Source organism: Eschrichtius robustus, chromosome X, assembly GCF_028021215.1.
Source record: "Eschrichtius robustus isolate mEscRob2 chromosome X, mEscRob2.pri, whole genome shotgun sequence".
In the NCBI taxonomy this organism is placed as follows: domain Eukaryota; kingdom Metazoa; phylum Chordata; class Mammalia; order Artiodactyla; family Eschrichtiidae; genus Eschrichtius; species Eschrichtius robustus.
In genome coordinates this window covers 98,615,899-98,636,796 of record NC_090845.1, presented here as the reverse complement: position 1 = coordinate 98,636,796, position 20,898 = coordinate 98,615,899, and the positions used below count along the sequence as shown (strand labels likewise).

Sequence of the window (20,898 nt, the reverse complement as noted above, 5' to 3'; positions counted from 1 at the left end):
GTTTACACCGATGGAGTCTCCAGAATCCACAGTAAACTGAGAGGCAGGTATGGCAATGGGGTTCAAAGAGATGGCAATCTAGATAGGAAAACTACCTTTCTGCCCATGAAACACACATTTTAAAAACAGCATTATAGGGGCTTCCCTGGTGGCGCAGTGATTAAGAATCCGCCTGCCAATGCAGGGAACACTGGTTCGAGCCCTGGTCCGGGACGATCCCACATGCTGCAGAGCAACTAAGCCCGTGTGCCACAACTACTGAGCCCACGTGCCACAACTACAGAAGCCCGCGTGCCTAGAGCCCGTGCTCCGCAACAAGAGAAGCCACCGCAATGAGAAGCCCGCGCACCGCTACAAAGAGTAGCCTCTGCTCGCCGCAACCAGAGCAAGCCCGCGCGCAGCAACGAAGACCCAATGCAGCCAAAAAATAAATAAATAAAAACAGCATTATACAAAAAGAGAATGATTAATCTACTTCAAATATAATATATATGTGTGTATACACACACATATATAGTTATATTAACAATTGTTAAGATGCAGCTGTTTCTGTCCATCCTTTCCCTAAAACGTCCCATGGCATCTTTTGTCTTTAAGAAAAAGTTCACATTTTTGCCCATGTTGAAAGCCTTCTAAAATCTAACCTCAAATGTCATCTCTTGCTACTCCAAAGTCCATCCGCCCTAGGATTTGGCTAGATTATGTAAATTAGCGTAGACCCCAGCAAGGAGACAGTAAGCTGTCATCAAAAATGACCAAAAGTGCAAAATAATAAGTACATTCGAATTATAATGATGTAAAATATGCCTACACACAAAAAAAAATCAGAGGTGAACATAAAATTGTAATAGTTGGGTTAAAGAAGTAGAATTATTGGTGATTTTTCCTCTTCACTTTAGAACTTCTTTTTATAAAGATAAATGTGTCCTCACATAGTTAAATGGTCAAGATGGGTCATGACCCTCCCCAGTGCACTTCTATCCAATTTTCTCAACACTGCATAACATCCAGCAATCATTTCGCTGTAATGTCAACAAAATAAGTTTCAAGACCAAGAGTGAACTAATACATCTGCCAGGGTCCTCTTAGGAAAAGCCACACAACAGGCCTCTAGATTCACGAGAGACAACATCTGGGGAAGTTGGAGATTGGGATTCCTCTTTGGACTAATTCATTTTAAATTCTGATGATATTGGGAATTGGGAAATGAATAATAATGACCCTTCAAGTCTACGACAAAGCAGGAAAGAGGGAGGCAAAGACTAAGTAAACCACATACTTTTAAGACTTTTTTAAGAATCACTTTGCATTTTACTTTCTATTTTCCTTAATTAAAAAATATATTTATGTATACATGAGTATTACATGAATTTTGCAGAGATGGGATTTGTGTCTAGATCTGAGTACAAAACCCATGCTCTTTCTAATATGATGTGTGGTATTACTGATTTTGTTAAAATACATATTTGCTTTAAAAAAAAATCTGAGTATACCAGCTTGGTTTTTTTTTTTTTAATCAGGCATTTTTAAAAGGCTTTTTTTTTTTTTGGTGTGGTTACTGTCTTCTAATGCAAAAACTCCCATCACCCTCCTCCTCAAATCCTTGATTAACAGGTTTAAATCAGGATGGTTCTGCTTCCAATAATTTTACAGATATCTTTTAAATTAACTTCGGGGTTAAAAAAAGAGCAACTCATCACAATGATTTTTATTTTTACATCGTGGTAAACGTAATCTAAAAATCACTGATATAAATGAATGTCATTTACTTAGTGCTACATCTCTGATTTGTAAAATGCACTTCTTTGGGTTATTTTAAACAAGAAGAACACTTAAAAAAAAAAGAAATAGAAAGATATAACTGGATTTTCCTAATGACTTAACTTGAGTCTTCTAGGCTATTGATTTCAATTGTAATTAAAAGGTATTTGATTTCACTCTAATCCTTCCATATACCTCAGCTATAACTCAGAGCTATTTATGCAATCACCCCACATGGTTATTGAAACATTTCATGCGTGTATTTCTTCTCTCCCTGGTGATTATAGAAACTAGCACGGGGCCAAAATCCTATTAGGTGCTTGACAAGTCAAAGCATAGTGGTGTCATAGAAAGGAGACTGGACTTAGGAGCGGGGATCAACACAAAGACTTCAGTCTTCCTGTGAAAGGGTGATAACCTATTTCATTCTTGATACCATACAGCAGTCTTTACTGCTGCTGGGGTTTGTTCTCCAGGAATATAATAGCATAACTGCACGGGACCCTGCAGGGAAACTGAAATGTCTTAAAGATTTCGTCTGTGTTCATCAACTCCCTTCCCCAAGCTCATTGATTTAAGGATACGACAACACTACCATAACCTCTTGGCACGTGTATCCTGCTTCTTAGGTTACACACCACTTTTGTTTCTCCCCGTTTGATCCTCACAATAACCACGACAGTGTACTGTGGCAATTATTATGACTTGCATTCCATAGATGAGTGAATGGAGGTCTGGGGTTGAAAGTAGCCTGTTCAATGCCTCAGAGAGATGGTCCTAGAAATCAGGTCTCCCACTGTCAGTTCTGTTCTTTCTACCACCCTACATGGCAACTTCAGTTGTATTTCTCCTTTGGCTCCCACCAACCCAGTCAGCCCTTTCAGTCGCGTGAGAAGTGAGATGGGGCTTGTAGCAACAGATGTAAACTAAAACGAATATCTTCAAACTGTTCCAGCCGAATCCCTGCTAAAGGGAACCCACCAGGCAAAAGCAGCCTGGATATTCTGGCTCCCTTTCCACCCCTGCCTCAAGTCCCAAAGCCAGAAATTATTCCCAGTAGTCGACTCTGGGTCTCTGTGGCTCTCAGTCTTCACAGCTTTTGCTGCAACAGCTGAACTTAAAAAAAAATCCTCCCTCCTGCTCGGAATGCAAAAGAACCTGCCTTGGCAGCTAGCGCACAGGGCATTGGCTGGGCGCGCGGTGCCCACTCCTCTTTCATCCGGGCCTGCTCACTCTAACCTATTGTCATCATTGTAGTCAGGCCCTACTGGGCTCCTTCCCATCCCTCCCACCTTCTACTCCAATCATTAGGGGCTCCAGCTGTCCTGAAGGAGGCAACGTGGTGGGTATCCTGCAGGGCAAAGGTCTCATCCCACATCCCTTAACACCAGAGGCTAGGGAAAGAGGGAAGCCCATGGCTAGGAAAACACCATCCTTGTGGGTCTTCAGAGTTCTGGCCAGGGAATCAGGAGACCCAGACAGTGGTCTAGCCTCTGGCTAGGAGACCTTGGGCAAGATTTGAATTTCCCTCAGCTTTAAATTTCTCCTTTGTGAAACCTGTCCTGCCTGTCTCCCTGGACTCCTGTATGGATGCAAATGGCTAATGGAATATGAGTGGTTTTAACAGATTTCAGAGCTACACACCTCCTTAATAGACTGGACGAACCCCCATTTACATATACTCCCTGTATGGTGGAACTTTGGGACTGGGTTGGGGGGGGCGCTCCTCACCTTCCCTCACTATAATTAGCGCCCGTTAGAGACCTGCCCTGTAGAACCTACCAGCTTTCAGAAGCCCACAGCCTCTGCCCTCCTCCCCTCCACCAGGGAGTTAGCGAAGGAAAAGCGGAAGACAATTAAATGCAGGTGGCTGTGGATGAATTAATATGAGAATTAGGAAGTTCCTCTCCTCTGACTCGGTTTTAATTAGCCCCACTTCCATGGTCCTACATATCAAACCACATTATTTAATTGAGCTGATGCTCTGTTTTGCTCCTAAGTGGATCACATTATACATTCCTTCCCCACACACTCCGATCCAGGCACTGCCCGAACCTAAGTCAAACTGCAGAGTGAATTTGGAAAGTTGGTTTCATTGCTCTCTCCATTTTACTAGGGGAAAAGAGAGAGAATGAGAAAGTAGAGGACACAATCTAGGGGACAAAGAGCCAAGGAGAGAAATAGAAAACCAAATCTTAATTTTTTTTTTTTTGGGGACCGGCTGGACTATGACGTCATGCTTTCTCAGCTCACCTGTGATTGGCTGCTCAGTTCAGCATCTGCTGAGAGCTAAAGGCTGATTATTTGCCAGAGATACAGACCTTTCAGGGAAGCTTTGAATCATTGCTGGTTGTCGTGACAACCTGGGCAGTGTCTGCTCCTGATAACCACATAATGAGGTTGTCAGGAACAGAAGTGCCCCCATCCCCACATCCAACCATCTGAAGTGGTGAGCAATAGAACATTTCTCTTAGGAGGCAGAGGGAAAAAAATCACCAACAGGCGTGGTGGAGATCCTCTCAGGTAAGGTACGTCAGCCAAATCCTGGAGAAAATCTCCTTCTTGAGGAGATCCTCACCTAGCATCTGCAGGTTCCCATCTAAACCCCATTGTATTCACTATAATTCAGAGACCCGAGGAACAGGTGGTGGAGGGGTGAGGCATCTCTGCAAGCGTCCAGCAAAGCTGAGCAGAGGGAAGTGAGAGTGGAATGCTAAATAGATTAGGGCAAGGCACATTACATCTCTTCAAAGGACACCATCATGGCATGGTCGAGGGCCAATAGAGGGCATATGTCAAAGATGGCAGGGCATGGCCATACCCAGTCACCAAAACCAGATACAAAGGGAGCTTGAGGAGGATGGGTTGTGTGCTTTTCTTCCTGATGCTTTCATTTCCCTGGAGGTCAACACCTCCCTCTACATTATCTTGGGGCTCTGAATGTTCTTGAGAGGGAATATCAACTGCACCTTTGTGACACGTTATACATTCCTAGGACAATTTTATTAGCACCTACTAAGGACAAAGCACACAGCTAGGTGCTACAGATGCTACACAGATGAACCAAACCTGGACCATCTCCTCAAGGAACTTGGGATCTAGCTGGGGAGAAAAAATACAGACCCAAGTAACTGTGATACAAGACAGGTGTTTGTAAGTACAATACTACAAGGAAAATCCAAAGTCCTCGATTTCAGAGGGAAGAGAATCACATCCAGACTGTTACATTCCAGCTCCAAACCATCTTTCCAGGTTCTTCTCCCATCAGTCCTCCTTTATACCCCAAGCGTCAGCTCCATCAAACCAATATCTGTTTCCCTGATATGCCTTGACTTTCATACTCCTGTGCCTTTCCTCCTGCTCTTCCCTTTGCCTAGCATAGCTTTCTCTCTCCTTTCCCTACCTGGTGATATTTAACACGTATTTCCAGACCCTACTCAAATGGCATCTCTGTTGATGCACAAACGGTTCTGATATTTATAACCTCACAGGGATCTGTAACTGGTAGACATGGATGTTGACCGACATCACTATTGGGTACCATATTCAAATTCAGCGACATACAAGAGAACGTTGATATAACCAATTTTGGATTATTTGGGGGGAAGAGAATAGATAAAGTCACACTACTTTTAAAAAAGTCTTATTAAGATGATCAACACAAACCTGTTCTGCTACACATCTTCTATAACAGTTTTAAATTTTGAAATAGTTTAAGGCTCACAAGAAGTTGCAGAAATAGTACAGAGAGTTCCCAGGTATCCTTCAATGAGTTTTCCCCAATATTTTGATACATTGTATTATTTTATTTTACACGGCCACAGTACATTGTCAAAACCCTGGAAATTGACATGGATATAGTACTACTAACTGAAATAAAAGCCTTTTTCAATATTCACCAGTTTTACATGCACTCTCCCATTAGATAATTTACCAACTCAGCTGAAAAGTAGCAAAACTATTAATTGTAGATCTGAGTGTCAACTTTTTTTTCCCCCTCAGGCCCATCCCCTCTGAAAAAGGCCAAAATCTGAGAGTCAAAACTTGCTCGGGACTGAAAGAGAGAAAATCAGCTTGGACTAAGAAAAAACAGCCCTGCCGTTAATCAGGCTGGGAGGACAGACAAATAAAGTCAGCTGCAAAGTTAACAGAAAACACTGTTTCTCCCAAGGTTACACAGCAGTTGTAGAATGCCATAATGACCTTTGTCTTCTTTGAGCGACTACTACTATAGATACTTTCTTGCCAGCGATGGCCCAGACCTGCTTTGCTATTGGGAATACCAATTACTAAGCCACCCTTGACTCATGACAGTACCCAATTCCTACTCAGCCTTCCTTCTCCTGATCCTGCCTCCAAAGCTGCAACCAATCCAGAAGTCATCCCTGCTTCCTTAGACCCTCCTCAGCATCCTTCAGTGGGAACCCAAACACTACAAAAGATGTTCCCTCCTCCCTCTTTTCAAGAGTGGTACCCTACGGTTCCTCTGGAATGCACTTCCTCAATGCATCAGGTCAATACATTTGACTTTGTCCAACTACAGTCTTGTCTCTGGTAGCCTTTGGTTGATTAAGCTTTAACACGAATAACGCGATAACCAACCTATGGCTATCTGGAAGGCCCCGTGAATTATCAGGAGTTAGCCATATTTCCTTGAATCTACCTAGAGTCACACACTATACCTAAAACTGAGATTGACGCAGTAGATGCCTAATAAATTCTCACTGAGTGGACGTGGGATTGTCATATATCAGAGTCGTTGGAATGGTACTGGATCCAGCGGACAAAAGGCCAGAGAAACAGTATTGCATAGAAGTTCAACATGCAGACTCTGAAATTAATCTGCTGATATTCAAATTCCAGATTCACTATTTAACAGCTTTGAGACCCTGGCAACTTATTGAGCCTTTCTGAACCTCAATTTTCTCATCTGTGAAATGGGGATCTAATAGCACCTCCTTCTTAGGGTAATTGGGAAGATTAAATATAGATTAAATGCATGTAAGGTGGGAAAGCTTTAGGGTAGTGGGTCCCAATTTGCTGCACTTGGAATCACCTGGTCATCTTCACAAAATGCTGGTGCCTACCCCCGCCCAGAGATTCTGATTCAATTGTTTGGCATGAATCTGGGCATTAGGGTTTTTAAAAATCTTACACTCTAATCTCCTCTGATTCTAATGTGCAGTAAAGTTTGGGGAAGCACTACATTCAGGATTTCATTACTTAAGGATTATCTTTCCTCCTTAGGTTAGTGGGTAACCTCTCGCCATCTCTCTCAGGGCCAGGAAGTAGAATTGGGGAATTTTCCCAAAGGGCAGGCAGGCATTTAAGTTTGATTCTCCCTCAGGCTTTACCCAGCTTTTTCCTGCAATCCCCACCCCAACTGCCAGATGGTTTGTTCGACTTGGAAAAAAAAAAACAAAAACACAGCCCTTTTCTTCCACGTGCAGAACAAAGTGATGAAGACTCTGAATATTCGGGTAAAACTGCAGCTGTGTTCATCTTTGTCTCCTCTTTCCCCCTTCCCAAATACAGTTCAGTCACACTTCAAATCAAGTGGTCTCAAGTGTGAATTTAAAAACAAAGTTCAGGGAATTCCCTGGTGGTCCAGTGGTTAGGACTCCATGCTTCCACTGCAGGGGGCACGGGTTCGATCCCTGGTTGGGGAACTAAGATCCCACATGCCATGACATGGCCAAAATAAATAAATAAATAAAAATAAAGTTAGAATTGAAAAAAAAAGTTAATACGTGCACGCAGGATCGGCTGGCCGTCACAGACGTGGTTGATAGATACAGATCTCACTGTGCCGTTGTTCCGTATAGGTATGCACCTGTTGAGCCTCGTAATCAACCCTTATTTTGTTATAATCCAGCAACTGGTTACGTTCAAGGTTCTCCGGTGTTCACTTGACCAGGTCACTTGTTGGGGAAGGGACATCCGAAACAGCTTGCCCCTCCGCCCCTTTGAATCAACCAAGCTAATACATTCCCTACCCAGTAAATACTAAATATGAATTAACTGATGAGCTTTATAGGTCAGTTAAAAAGTGAAGTTTAAAATATGTTCATGTTGATCTTTTACAAGTGGTTCACCCCCTCCCCTCCTTATTCATTCCGGCGGCTAATATGGAAAATGTAACGAATTCTGACATGCCAGGCTCAAGTTTACTGCCAAAAAGGAAAGGGGGCAGGTTGCTAGGCAAATTAATACTATAAGCATAGGAAAGCAACAGCCTGCTATGGGAGTATGCGAACACGCAGGTTTTAAGCACCACTCTGACCGCACTTTGCATTCAAATGACCAGTATGCTAATTACAGGCCTTATCTGTTTGTTCAAGGCCTTAAGAGTCTTGGAAGCTCAGAGCACAGACCCCAGCCAGCAGTTTGACTGCACGTTTGTGGAAACAATAACATGGCATTTCTTTAAACATATTTTCAAATTCAAGCTTCTTACAAATCGAGATTGGCCTTTCCCCCATTCAGGGAATTAGTGAGGCTTAACTGTGTTCACTATGGTGCCGGCCCGCACAAACCCCTGCTAACAAAGGCTCTGACTCTTCCTGGAGCACTGCCGGTGGGGGGCAGATTTCCATGGTAATTTGCTGGTTCTCTTTTGAAAGACGTGGGGCGTCTTTGGAAACGGGAGGAGGGTGCACTTTCTCACTTATCTTGGGATCGTCTTTGACCCTTTTTAATTTTCACCACCCATGTAAGGCGAGAAAGAAATCTTAACCCGGCTTTTTGTAATTTAAAAAGCAAACTGCCCCCTCATTCTGTTCTTGAGAGGGAGGTAGACAGACAGAGAATCATTCTCCCTCTACTCTAGTTGAAATTATCAATCATTTATCAAAGCTACATTGGGGGTGGGGAGCTGAGGATTTATCACCCTTCCCCCCAGGCTCTATTTGGATTTGCCTGCTGGAGGGGGGTGATGGTGAAAGTTACCGTGTTCTAGTTATACCACACTGCCCTCAAATTCCTTAGATTTTTAGTAAACTCTAAATGATCTAGACTCTCCATAACAGCAGCCTCAAGTAATAAATTTATTATTTTTTTTTACTATATTCCACTTTTTTTAAAAGCCTGTCCCACACACACAACACACACACACATGTTGACATCTGAGTCATCTCTCTAGAGTTTCACACAACGATCCACGGACATGACAGGCCTAAACAAAATTATAAACTAGTCTTAATATGTTTTTTCCCTTCCTGTGTTCCATTCTTCCTTTCAGGGGCTTCTCCCAGCCCCCCAGAGGCCCAGTGAACTAAGGTTGCTGCCCATTTCCTTCCTGGGTCTGTGAAAAAGGAAATCTGAATGACTTCTTCTCAGTTCAGTCTTAGCCATTCCATGTATTGCTTCTTTTAGGTATCTGCTTTTAGGAATGAAGTGCACAGGTGAAAATGCAGAAGCCAGTGTAGGTTTGCGGGGAGTGGATGAGAAAGGCACGTTTTTGGTGAAGAAAAAGAGCCTGCTAAAGAGACCGTCCCATAGCCAAGTTTGGTTCCGATGTGGGCCAGGGTTCTCAGACATCAGAACTCCATGATTTCAAAGACAGACTTCTGCATTCATACACGGAAGCAAGACTTTTCATCAACTCCGAGAAACTTCAGACAAAAACAGGGCTTTTGGTCAGAGAGAAATTTAAAATGCCTCTCAGTGCCGATGACCCTCAGCTTTCTGCTTAATTTCAACCTGACCATATTAGGAGTCTAGGCCAGTCCCTGCCTCAAGAACATCTGTCTTCACTGCCGTGCATCTTTATGCATCCCGATATAGAAGGCTGGGGGTGATAGTGCGGTTGGGGAGCAATCTCATGGCTATTTTAGCAGAGGCTTGAGATAACCTGGATGAAAACAGACTGGTTAAATTGGAAAGCCATTTTCTGGTCTGGGGATTTTGATTGGCTACAATACACCGCTTTATTTTTAAATAACATCTTCATTTTTAAACACTCAAGTTCTCTTGTTTAAAAAATGACATTTAAAAATAATCCAGCACTTGAAGATAAGTTGGATGTTTTCTGCAACTTTTGGAAAATCTGCTTGTACTGAAAAACAAAAATAATAATCAAATACATTTTCCTCTAAGCAAATTCTCTCCCTGGTCCATTTTCAATGAACTCTGAGCCCAAAGCTGTTTCTACACTGGCCCGGGGAAATGAACTAGGCCATTTACCTAAGAGGTCATTTGCAAGGCTCCTAGGGAAAGGGGTAATAGTTTTTCAAATAATCTACTGTGCCAAAACACACAAAAAAGGAAGGCACAGAAACAAAACAAAGGAATGCCCTGGCAGTCCAGTGGTTAGGACTCTGTGCTTTCACTGCCGAGGGCCTGGGTTCAATCCCTGGTTGGGGAACTAAGATCCCGCAAGGCACACAGCACAGCCAAAACAAAAACAAACAAACAAAAAAATACAAAACAAAATAAAACCTCACACACTCCCCTGGAATAGTGGCAGGATAGTTTCAAAGTGTCTGAATCAGAAAGGCAAATAAACTACAGAAAGGTTTAGAGGCTCAAGGACTCGGCTACCGGGCTAGGTGTTCTGAAACTCCCCTGGGTGCGAACCATTCACAAGCTCCATTCCATAAGCTAGAGCTTATCAGTTACTCTGCTCAACTAGAAAATGATTGGGTGCCATCCATCCACATCACAGAAAGGGAGACAGGTCCCAAGGAAGCATCCTAGAGGAGATGACGATATCTGATACCTAGCTTGAGCTGAGAATGAAGTATGAAAATCCCTAAGGACAGAAGACACAGAGGATAAGCAGCCCGTGTTTAAAAGCTGCCTCACAGTCGGAGCTATACTATTTACAACCTGTGATTAGTTTTATTTCAATTCATTTCATTTCATTTAACAGTCACGACTTTTCTTCAATAGCACAGAGGAAGAGAAAATGAATTGAATCCAGTGAATCAGTAACCTCTTGAACACATTATTTTATATGCAATGGAGTGATGGGGCTCTGAGCTAGTTTCCCCAGAAGTCAAGTCAAACAGGCCCAGTCCCTGCCCTCTGGATGCTCACAAAGACAGATAATCCAGGAAGGAACAGAAATGTGTGTGCAAGAAATATTGGACAAACATTGTGCAGTATCAGCGGCCACCTGTGAATATCTCATGGACACTTCTGAATGGACCAGCCGGTCCTCTCCAGCACACTGTGGGGTTGGTGAATGTTATATCTCAAGATATGCAAATTAACTTTAAACACGAGATTAATCAGGATGGGTACATCTGCAATCAAAAAGATAAAAATGATTTCGAAATTGCCTTTTATTCATGTCATGGGCAAAAGAGATGACTGTCCAGAAATGAAACAAATAAGATCAATGCTTGATGGCAAGGCCGTGTTCACTGCTATCTATCCAGTGCTTAGCACTCTGCCAGGTATCTAGAGGTGTGCAGTATTGATGAACCAAGCGAAAGACATGCTGTATAAAGAAAAGAGTTGGTGCGTGCAGTGGGGAAAACATGGGGCAATGGTGGGTACCACTTGGGTGGAGAAGCCCTCCCTTGCTCACTGTCAAGAGCATGGTATTGCACCTTCCAGAATGAAACAATCGGAGGTGAAGTTTTATGTGCAACAGTTGATCAAAGAGGCCAAGAATTGGCTGTGACAAAAATACAGGAAGAAGGAAGGACATAAACAACAATATAACTCATCAGTTCAGATGTTAGAGGGTATTGAGAGTGGCAAAGGAAGGGAAGGCACCATTAAAACAGAGGTTAAAGAGAACAGAAAGGGCTCGTGCTAATAAATCAGGGGAAAGAGAAGAGACCAAAAACTAGCCCTGTAACGAGTGAGAGAGGTTATGGAATGAATAATGATTCAAGCTTACAAGAGTGGCGCCTTTTTAAAAGTCAGCTTTCAGACAAATGAATAAACTAATTTAAGCAAGCAGCAAGTCATGAAGGCCTCATAAAAATAGCCATCAACCAGAATGAGGTAAGGGACTACTTAGGAAATGTGAGCCAACTCACACAGCCAGCAGCTATGATATACGAAATCATAAGAAGGAAAAGACCGGTTATACTTTCTGTGCTGTATTCGGATTTATGGGAGAGAAATGTCAAAAGCCACGACAAGAAAAACAAACAGGAAGACCTCATTCATTTGAGCCCATCCAATTTAGTTTTGTGATAATTCCAGACCTAGGGTGGAATAACGTTATCTTTTGCATTTCCTACCAAAGAACTGTTTGCTAAGTAAATCACTAGTGTCCATGTCAGACAGGATTTAACCAGTTTGGGAAAAGATCATTTCTTTTAATTATTTCTGTGGCATTAATTTCTATATCCATGTCCTAATCATCAACGTGTCTCATTCATTCAATGAGCAATCTTTTTTTTTTATTACCACCTATTATGTGTCAGGAAGCACTAGATATAGATAGAACTATATCTGTATTCCTGCCCTCAAGAACCTCATACTCAGGGATCAGAGATGGAGGAGGGGAATTAGAGGGAAAAACATCCATTTAAAAATCATTATTCAAATTCTTTTCCCATTTAGGTTGTTACAGAATACTGAGCAGCGTTCCCTGTGCTATACAGTAGGTCCTTGTTGGTTATCCATTTTAAATATAGCAGTGTGTACAAGGATTTGAAAAAGAATAGTTACATGTATATGTATAACTGAATCACTTTGCTGTACACCTGAGACTATCACAACACTGTTAACCAACTATACTCCAATATAAAATAAAAAGTTAAAAAAATCATTATTGAATGTCTACTGTATGTCATGAGAAATGCTGTATATTTGACCTATGTAACCTGCATTTCCCCATGTACACGGGTACAAATGAATTTACCGTAATAGTAATAACTCAAGTAAAACTTGCTTCCTCTTGGTACAGTGGGGAACAACAGAGAATCTTTTCTTTTTTTCCCCAACCAATTACTATTGGCTTTCCCTTCCTCCAAACTAACATCCCGCAGGCAAATGGAGCAGCTAAATCTCAGGAAGAACCTGCCAGAATCAGCCCCTGCACCTCCATCCTCATCCCACCCCGAAGATCTTCTTAATAATTAGAAACTTTCCAAGAGCCTCTTGGTGTCTAGATGAAGCTTAGCTGTCTAACACCCAGAACACTCCAGAAAACATTTTGAACCTTTATTAACTGTTAGGTCTCAAGTTTCCCGAAACCATACCTGACCTTGATCACACATGAGGTCACATACACTTTAATAACTCGCATGGCACTGACTCGTGTCCCGCACTTGCTCAGTCCCCCTTACTGCTTCCCCAGTTATTTCTGAGAATCCTCAAGAACAGTTCTTTTCTGTTATTCTTCTACTCCCTCTCTCCTCACAAATGTCAACTGCCAGCAAATTAATTGAACAAATGTTTCTTAGGTACATACTATGTGCCAGGCACTGGCCCAGTTGCTGGGAATCCAGCGGGGACCACTGACAGACAAGCGTCCCTTTTCTTACGGAGCTCACATTTTTAATGAGAGACAGTCAGGGGCGGCCCCTCCACCCCTTGCCAGCAGCCGGAGGGAGCCTCTGGCTGTGGGGACACAGAGGCCCCTGCTGGGGTGGGGTGTGGGTTCCTGGGCGCTCACAGCTGCAGATGCGCAAAAGCCCATGAATGAGGCCACCCTCCCTTCCGGAAGCTTTGGCTGAAGCCATCTATGGGTCTACCCAGAAAGGTAGAAACGCCCCCTTTCTTTTCCCTGCCACACTTTGTCACCTGGACACTGAAGCCACGTTGCTTCTACCCTGTATCTCAGTGAGGCCCATGGGAGAAGAGGGGTTTCAGCTTCTTCCTGCAGCAACACCCCCTTCTCCAGAGCTCCCACCACCCCAGCTCAGACTTCCCAGCTCTGTTCCTGAGCTCCTCCACCTCCACAGCCTTAGGTTTCCCAGAGTCCTCCTCACAGAGCCTTGTCCTTTCCACAAATCGTCTCAAGTAAATAGACATCTGGTGGTCTTCACACACCCAGATGTGTCTGAATCTCAATTTAGGGTCAGCAGCAGGACCCCTGATACACATAATGTATTTCACGTAACTCTTAGAATAACCTCATGAGGTCAGGTACAATTCTTCAGTCCATGATCAATAATTCCAAATTCCAGGAAGCTTTGAAAGCCAGTTTTTTATAAGTTGCCCGACAAAACTTATACGGTAACAAAACCTGTGAGGCTCTCTCTGTAAATATTCATATGTTTCATTGCAGAAATATTAATGTGATTGATTCCTGGGTTCTGTTCCAAATCCCACTAAGGGTGTTATACACCATGCAGTAGTTTTAAAATAAAGAGAAAATACTGAATTATGAAACTTATCTGGCCCGAAGGCTTTTGGACAAGAGGTTGGAAAACTACTTCTACACCAGTTTTATAGATAAGGAAACTGACATTCAGAGACTTGGCCAAGGTCACAGAGCTAGCAAATGGTGGAGCCTGGAGGAGAATCAAGGTCTTTCTGACTCCTAACCCTTTGCAATGTCCAATACATACGTTTGGCTGGGTGTTTATGTAAGAGGTAGGGTGTATGGGTGGATGTTACAATCAAAGGAAGGTTGAGACCAAGTAATCAGAGCACATCTCAAAATTCTGCCTTGCAAAATTGTGTATCTGTTAGTTAGCCGCGTTGGTAGTATTGTTTGTCACAATTCTATCCTCAAAAGAAATTATTTTCTGAGAGTACATTTTAGTACTGCTTTTAGAAAACTGACAAAGGGTTAATGAGAAAACTCAGAAACAGGATCCATTTCTAAAGGATTCCATGCTGTTTATCACTCTACTCTCTGGTGGGGACATGTGGATTTGCAGTAGAAAATCTGAACAGTACTATTTGCTCAAGATAAACCCCCTATGTGGCCAAATAAGCCATGCTCCAGAAATGTGACAGCTTCATGGTGTATTCCCAGCACTCTAATAACCATAACCATAAGAGGTGCTATTTTTGAGAAACTACTAGGGACAAGAAACTCTGCTATATGGTTTATATCATTTTATTTAATAATCTCACAACAACCCTGAAATGCAGTTAGAGATGGTGATGATGATGATGAAGATGATGGTAACAATGTATTAAATCTTTCCAATGTGGTAGGCATTGTGTGGGCTAAATTCTTTATGTGAATTAATCCTTTCAACAAACCTGTGAGACGTACTATTATTATCCCATTAGATAAGGAAATCAAGGCACAGAAAGCTTATGGTAAGTGCCCAATGCCACACACCTGGTTAAGTAGTCACTATTTCATAGCGGAGCGAGGCTTAGAATCCAGTTCTATCCGTTTCCAAAGACCAATATGGCCTCAGTCAACTGGTTTCCTCCATGACATATGTGAGAATGCCCCCAAACACTTCTTAACATCCAGCTACATAGTATATGCGTGCAACAGGCTGTCCGATTAGGTTGGGTTACTTACATGGATTCTAGAGTCTGATATGCAATCACTCATTAATTATGAGAGCCACCTGATGACTACATGTGCCCTATGAAGTATCATCAGAAAGAATATTTTAATACAGACATCAAAGGGTTGGGAAAATGGCAGGTCGCGTGTGAAAGAATCACATGCAGCTCCGGAGGCTCGGGGAAAGTATCACTGCATTAAAGAATACACCAATTCTCTACAGGCAAACAGAAGTGGGTAAGATCTGCCCTCAATTATGGGAGCTAAGAGTGAAGATTCCCCCCACTAGGTGCCCAGCATGTAGCAGCATGTTCAGACTCTCTGGAGAGCAACATTAGATCAAAGTAGTGACCGAGACAGGATATCACAAAGTAGACGAAGTGCAAACAGTGGCCGGGTCAAGTATGATGTCTGGGACTACAGGATGGCATTTTCCATGGGCCTCAGCTGCCTCACCTGTAAAATGGGGATCACAGTAGCACCCCTAGCTGAAGGAAGGGAGTTACAGCAGATAGCCTCAAGGTCCTTGCCAGCTCCAAGATCTATGACTCGTTTGAAAGAGCCATCCAAGAGGTAGAGTAATGACTACAAGTACACAAAAGCCTTAACATGAGATTAAAACATTCTTGTGCTCAAAAATTTAAAAAGCCTTCCCTCCTCACCCCTGCCCCCAGTTCAACCTGAATTGCAAAGATTTCCCTGCAGGGAAAGAATTGCAAAGATTTTTCTGCAGCAAACATAGCCCAGTCTCAGAAAGGCAAGATGTCTCCATTTGAGGCACGTCCCAACCTGGACACATGGCCACAGCCATTCTGAAGTCACAGAGTACTTATGGGAACCTCACTGGAAGCACACGCAGTCCATACAGATGATCAAATTCAGCAGTGTAAAGATAGGAGCTTCAAGACAGCTCTGGGTTGGTGCAACTGCCCTGGAATCCCAGCCAGGCTGTTCTTTTGTTTCAGGGTTACCTTGTGCCCATCTAATGCAAAATCATTTTGTAATGGCTTGAATGGGTAGAAAATTGACCATAAAAAAAGAAAGAGCTAATCTAGTGCACTGCATATCTGGCAAACGGGTTAGCAGAATGCAATGTCAGGTCCCGCTTTATCCTGCACTGTCATTAATGATACAGAGGAGAGAAAGAAAAAGGCAGTCATATTCGGTCTACAGAAGAGTCCAATTAAGGGTCGTCTGGAAGCAAGGACATTAAAAACAATGGATGTGGGTGTGAAAACAGAACACTGTGCTGGAGGGTGCAGATGGGAAGAAACGGCCCTATTCATCTGGAAAACGAATTAGAACTCACCATTCTCAGGATGTACACATCAGGCGGCAGTGGGGGATTGGCAGTGGGAAGAGGAAGAGACCATAACAGCAGTCTGAAGGAGGCCCCGGTCCTGACATATGAGATACAGACTGTGTCACAAGGCAACGAGACTGTGGTCTTACAGAGAAGGTACAAAGGGAGATGAAACACCCATCAGGTTGTTAAGCAGAAGGAAGATGTATTCTGTTTTGGTTTTGCTTTATTTTGCTAAGAATATCTGGTCATTACCCATTCATCCCATTTATTCTTTCAGCATGAATTTACTGATGCATTTGTTTTGCTTAGCTCTTTACAAAGTACTTGAGGAACTACTTATGGAGCTAGGTAAGATGCAGCCCCTGCTCTTAAGAAGCTGAAAATATAAGTTGGGAGATAAGACATCTATGCAAGAGTTATAAATATAGCAAAGAAACATCATAGGTTACAAGGTAATGTACAAATCACCTCTTTTGCTATGGATACAGTGGGTTTGAAGAGCAAGAAAATAGTGGTGCTGAGTAGAATAAAAATTAACCAGAAGCCCTAGCCTCCAAGGACAGATAGATAGATTGTTTTTTTTTTTTTCTCCCAGACAGGACTTGGAAGATTCTACTTCCTCAATCCCCCATGAGCTATGGGATGTGCCCATAACCAACTAACCAAGACCCTTCAGGGTAGCTACAAACCACTAGAATTAGATGAGGCAACATGATAGGTGTGTACTGCCTGGCAAAGAGGGCTTATAACGTAAATATCTTCTCTCTACCCTGTAGAGGAGGCTCTTTAGGAAAGGAGCTGCCCCTCTCTCAGTGGATCAACTAAATTTTCAGAACTGACATTCAGTCTCATTTCTCATATCCTCAAATGCTCACTCCTAGGTGGTGCTGAATATATAAAAGTCAACATCACACCGCCTCCAGATTGGGAGACAGGCAGAGACACACACTGGGATGGACAATTACGGTTTGTATTGATTGAGAATACAGGTTCAAAATCCAGCCATGCAGGATTCAAAAACAATTAGAAATCAGCAATAAAAAGATAACCAACTCCCCCACTCCCAACACACAGACCCAACACAACATACGTCTACAAATTAAAAACACAAACACACTTCTAAACAACTTTTAAATAAAAGAGGAATTTAAAATGATATTACAAATGCTTTAGAACTGAATGATGATGAGAGCAGTACCTATCAAAGTCCGTTGGATGCAGTCAAGGCAATATTCAGAGAAAAATATATGGCCTTAAATTCACTTACTAGAAAATAAAAACAAATGGAAAATAATTAATTAAGCTCTCAAATCCAGAAGTTATAAAAAGCACAGTAAAATAAATTCATGGAGAGTAGAAGGAAGGGATTGATACAGATAAAATCAGAAAATGGTGAAATAGAAGACAAAATATTTTAATATTAAAATAATATGTAACCAAGGTAATATTAAAAATAAGAGAATACTATGTAAAATCTTATTAAAAAGTTTTTTTTAGTGAGGTACCATTGGTTTATAACTTTATATGTTTCATGTTACAGCACTATATTTTAACTTTGTATACCCTACAGTGTGCTCACCACCAAAAATTCAGTTTCCATCTGTCACCATACAGTTGATCCCCTTTACCCATTTCACCCTCCCCCCAAACCTCCCCCTCTGGTAACAGCTGCTCTGCTCTTTGTATCTATTTGTTTGTTCTAAACTAATATATTTCAATGGGAAATTTTCTAGGAAAAAACAAATTACTAACGTTTATCCAAGAAGTAGAAAAAAAATCATAGGCAAAAATCATAGAACAAGTTGAAAAGATAAGCAGTTTTATCCTTCCAAACCTTTAAATCAGACAATTCCCATTTTATATAAATGGTTCCATAGTATCGAAAAGATGAGCTGCTCTCACAACTTGAACAGACAGGACAAGAAGGAAAAAGAAAGTTATAAACTAATCTCACTTATAAATAAAAATATAAAAATCCTAAAGCAAATGGAATGTAGCAGCTTATTAAAATGATACATCATGTCCAAGCAGGGTTTATCTCAGGAATCTAAGGATAGTTCAACATTAGCACATTTATTAACATAATCCACTACAATGACAGATCAAGACAAACCATACAGTCATCTCAACAGATGCAGAAAAAAATTTTGACAAAATTTAATACCCATCCATGATAAAAACCCATAGCAAGAAAGGAATACAATAGAACTTCCTCAACAAACCTTTAGAAAATTGCCAGGCGGTAATTCTGGCTACAAGCACAAGCTTTGGTGTCAGACTGCTTAGGTTTGGGTCTTAGTTCCATCACATACAAGCTGTGTGATCTTGGGCAAATTATTTAATCTCTCTGAGCTTCACTTTACTCATTCATAAAAATGAGGAAAATAATAGTACCTTCTCCTCATAGTATTGGTATGAGGTTTAAATGAGGTAAATTATATAAAGACACTTACAAGAGTGTCAGACGATATTAAGTACTCAATAAGCCGTTATTATTAGTACTGCATATTGACAAAACATTAAGATGAGAAACAAGACAACGATGGTCATTATCACCACTTCCTATTCAACATTCTGATGTCCTAACCAATGCAACAAGGTAAGAAAAATAAATAAGAGAATAAGAATTGGAAAGCAAAAGAAAAAATTGCTATTGTTTACAAATAATATGGCTGTATAGAAATCTGAGACAGTCAGCCGATAAAATATTAGAATCAATATGAAAGTCCAGCAGAGTGGTTACATAAGATACCAGTCTACAAAAACCAATAACTTTCCTGTATATCAGCAATAACTTATTAGGATATCTGATAGAAAAAAAAAAAGTGTCATTTACCATAGCAACAAAAACTACAAAATACTAGTTATAAGACCCTGAGCTTGTTGTTTAACCTCTTTGGGCCTCAGTTTTCTTAAATGTCAAATAGATAAGTTAATAGTAGCTACCTCATAGTGTTCTTATGAGGACCGAATGAGAGAAAGCATGCACAGTACTTAGCAGTGTTCTCCTTCACAGAGGCTATGTACTCATTAAATGGTAACATTACTACTACTATTGTTATTATTGCTGTTGTTGTTTTTAAATTGGGTGATTTTCTTCCTCACAAAGCCCTGGTGAAAGAGGTATGACTCACAGTGTCATTCTCTTTCTGCAAATAAGAAATTGTTCAACAGAGTAGGGAAATGGTTTAGCCAAAGTAGGAGCATGTCAGAGCCCAAATTAGGCACACCATCTGGTTTCCCCTTTAAACAACCAAGGCACTCTGATGTACAGAGCAGTAAACAGATTAGCATAGCTCAGGGTGCGTGGGAGGGGTCTGTGGTCTAGAGCAATCCTGGAATTGTGCTCTTCCCCTTGCCAACAAAATCCCTGAAAGACAAGGAACATCCTGGAGTTATTCAGGGGTTAAGTCAAGTCAGTCTCTGAGTCCAGCTAATCTTGAGCAGTGTTGAGGAGTCTAGAGCTTCTTTTCATGTGTAAGAAGCCACTGCTTTTGCAATAAATGCCCAGTTCCATGTGCCCACTCTTTCCTATAAGAAGAGATGACTGCTTTAGCAGCAGGGTGCTACTGAAGGCCTCTCTGGAGAATCTTGTTTCTCTTTAGTTAGGTTCAAATAATTTAGTGTCTGCTTGCAAGTCACTGGAGAGAAACAGATATAGAATAAAAGACGGTGTCTCTTCCCTTTCACTCTGAGGCTTTTCACAACAATTCCATTCAGTAATTCTTTCTAACAGAAAATTATCGTGAACCTTGAATATTGTTAGATTCTTCGCTAAGCATTTTATACATATCATCTCTTTTAATCATCACAATGACTTTTGCGGTAGATACTATTTTCATCCTCACTTGGCAGATAGGAAACTGAGGCACAGAGAAATTAAGTGATTGTCCTAGCTCACATAATAAATGAGGAAAAGAGCTAATATTAAAGTCCAGGTCTGTGGACACCTAGCTCCTTCCACTTGACCATGACCTGACTGAAGAATACTTCATTCCATTATGCTTTCCGGGTATTTCCCAAAAGTGTGAGGCAGAGAAGTTCTTTTGAGGAAGGCACATGTTAGGCATTTGGCTTCAGCCACCAGTTTTTCCAAGCTAGTGTAAGAAGAAAGAGGTCTTTTTCTTCAGATAACAGGAGCTGAAGCTGTCATATGGCAGTATAAACAGTATGTCATGGAAAGGGCAAAGCCAGTCAGCCCTAAGCGGTGGTTGCCACTATGACAGGATGATAATCTTCAAAGCAGTGGCCTTTCTCTCCTGAGGCAGTGAAAAAAAATGAGGTAATTTCCTGACTCAAGGGTTCTACAGTTTGATGGAGGTGTAACAAACCACAGTTCTCTCTCTTCTGTTCCCATTTGGCTTGATAACCTAAGGCAGGCAAGCAACAGGGTCTTCAGCAGAAATCTGATCTGCTGGGACTGGACCTCCAGGCCAGCCTC

At 41.7% G+C, this 20,898-nt stretch overlaps 1 protein-coding gene across 2 annotated transcripts in view; it reads right to left on the bottom strand.

Annotated features, from left to right (window-relative positions):
- The window catches only part of PAK3 (p21 (RAC1) activated kinase 3), a 275,538-nt gene that overhangs the window by 119,094 nt on the left and 135,546 nt on the right, over positions 1 to 20,898 (bottom strand). The window lies entirely within an intron of this gene.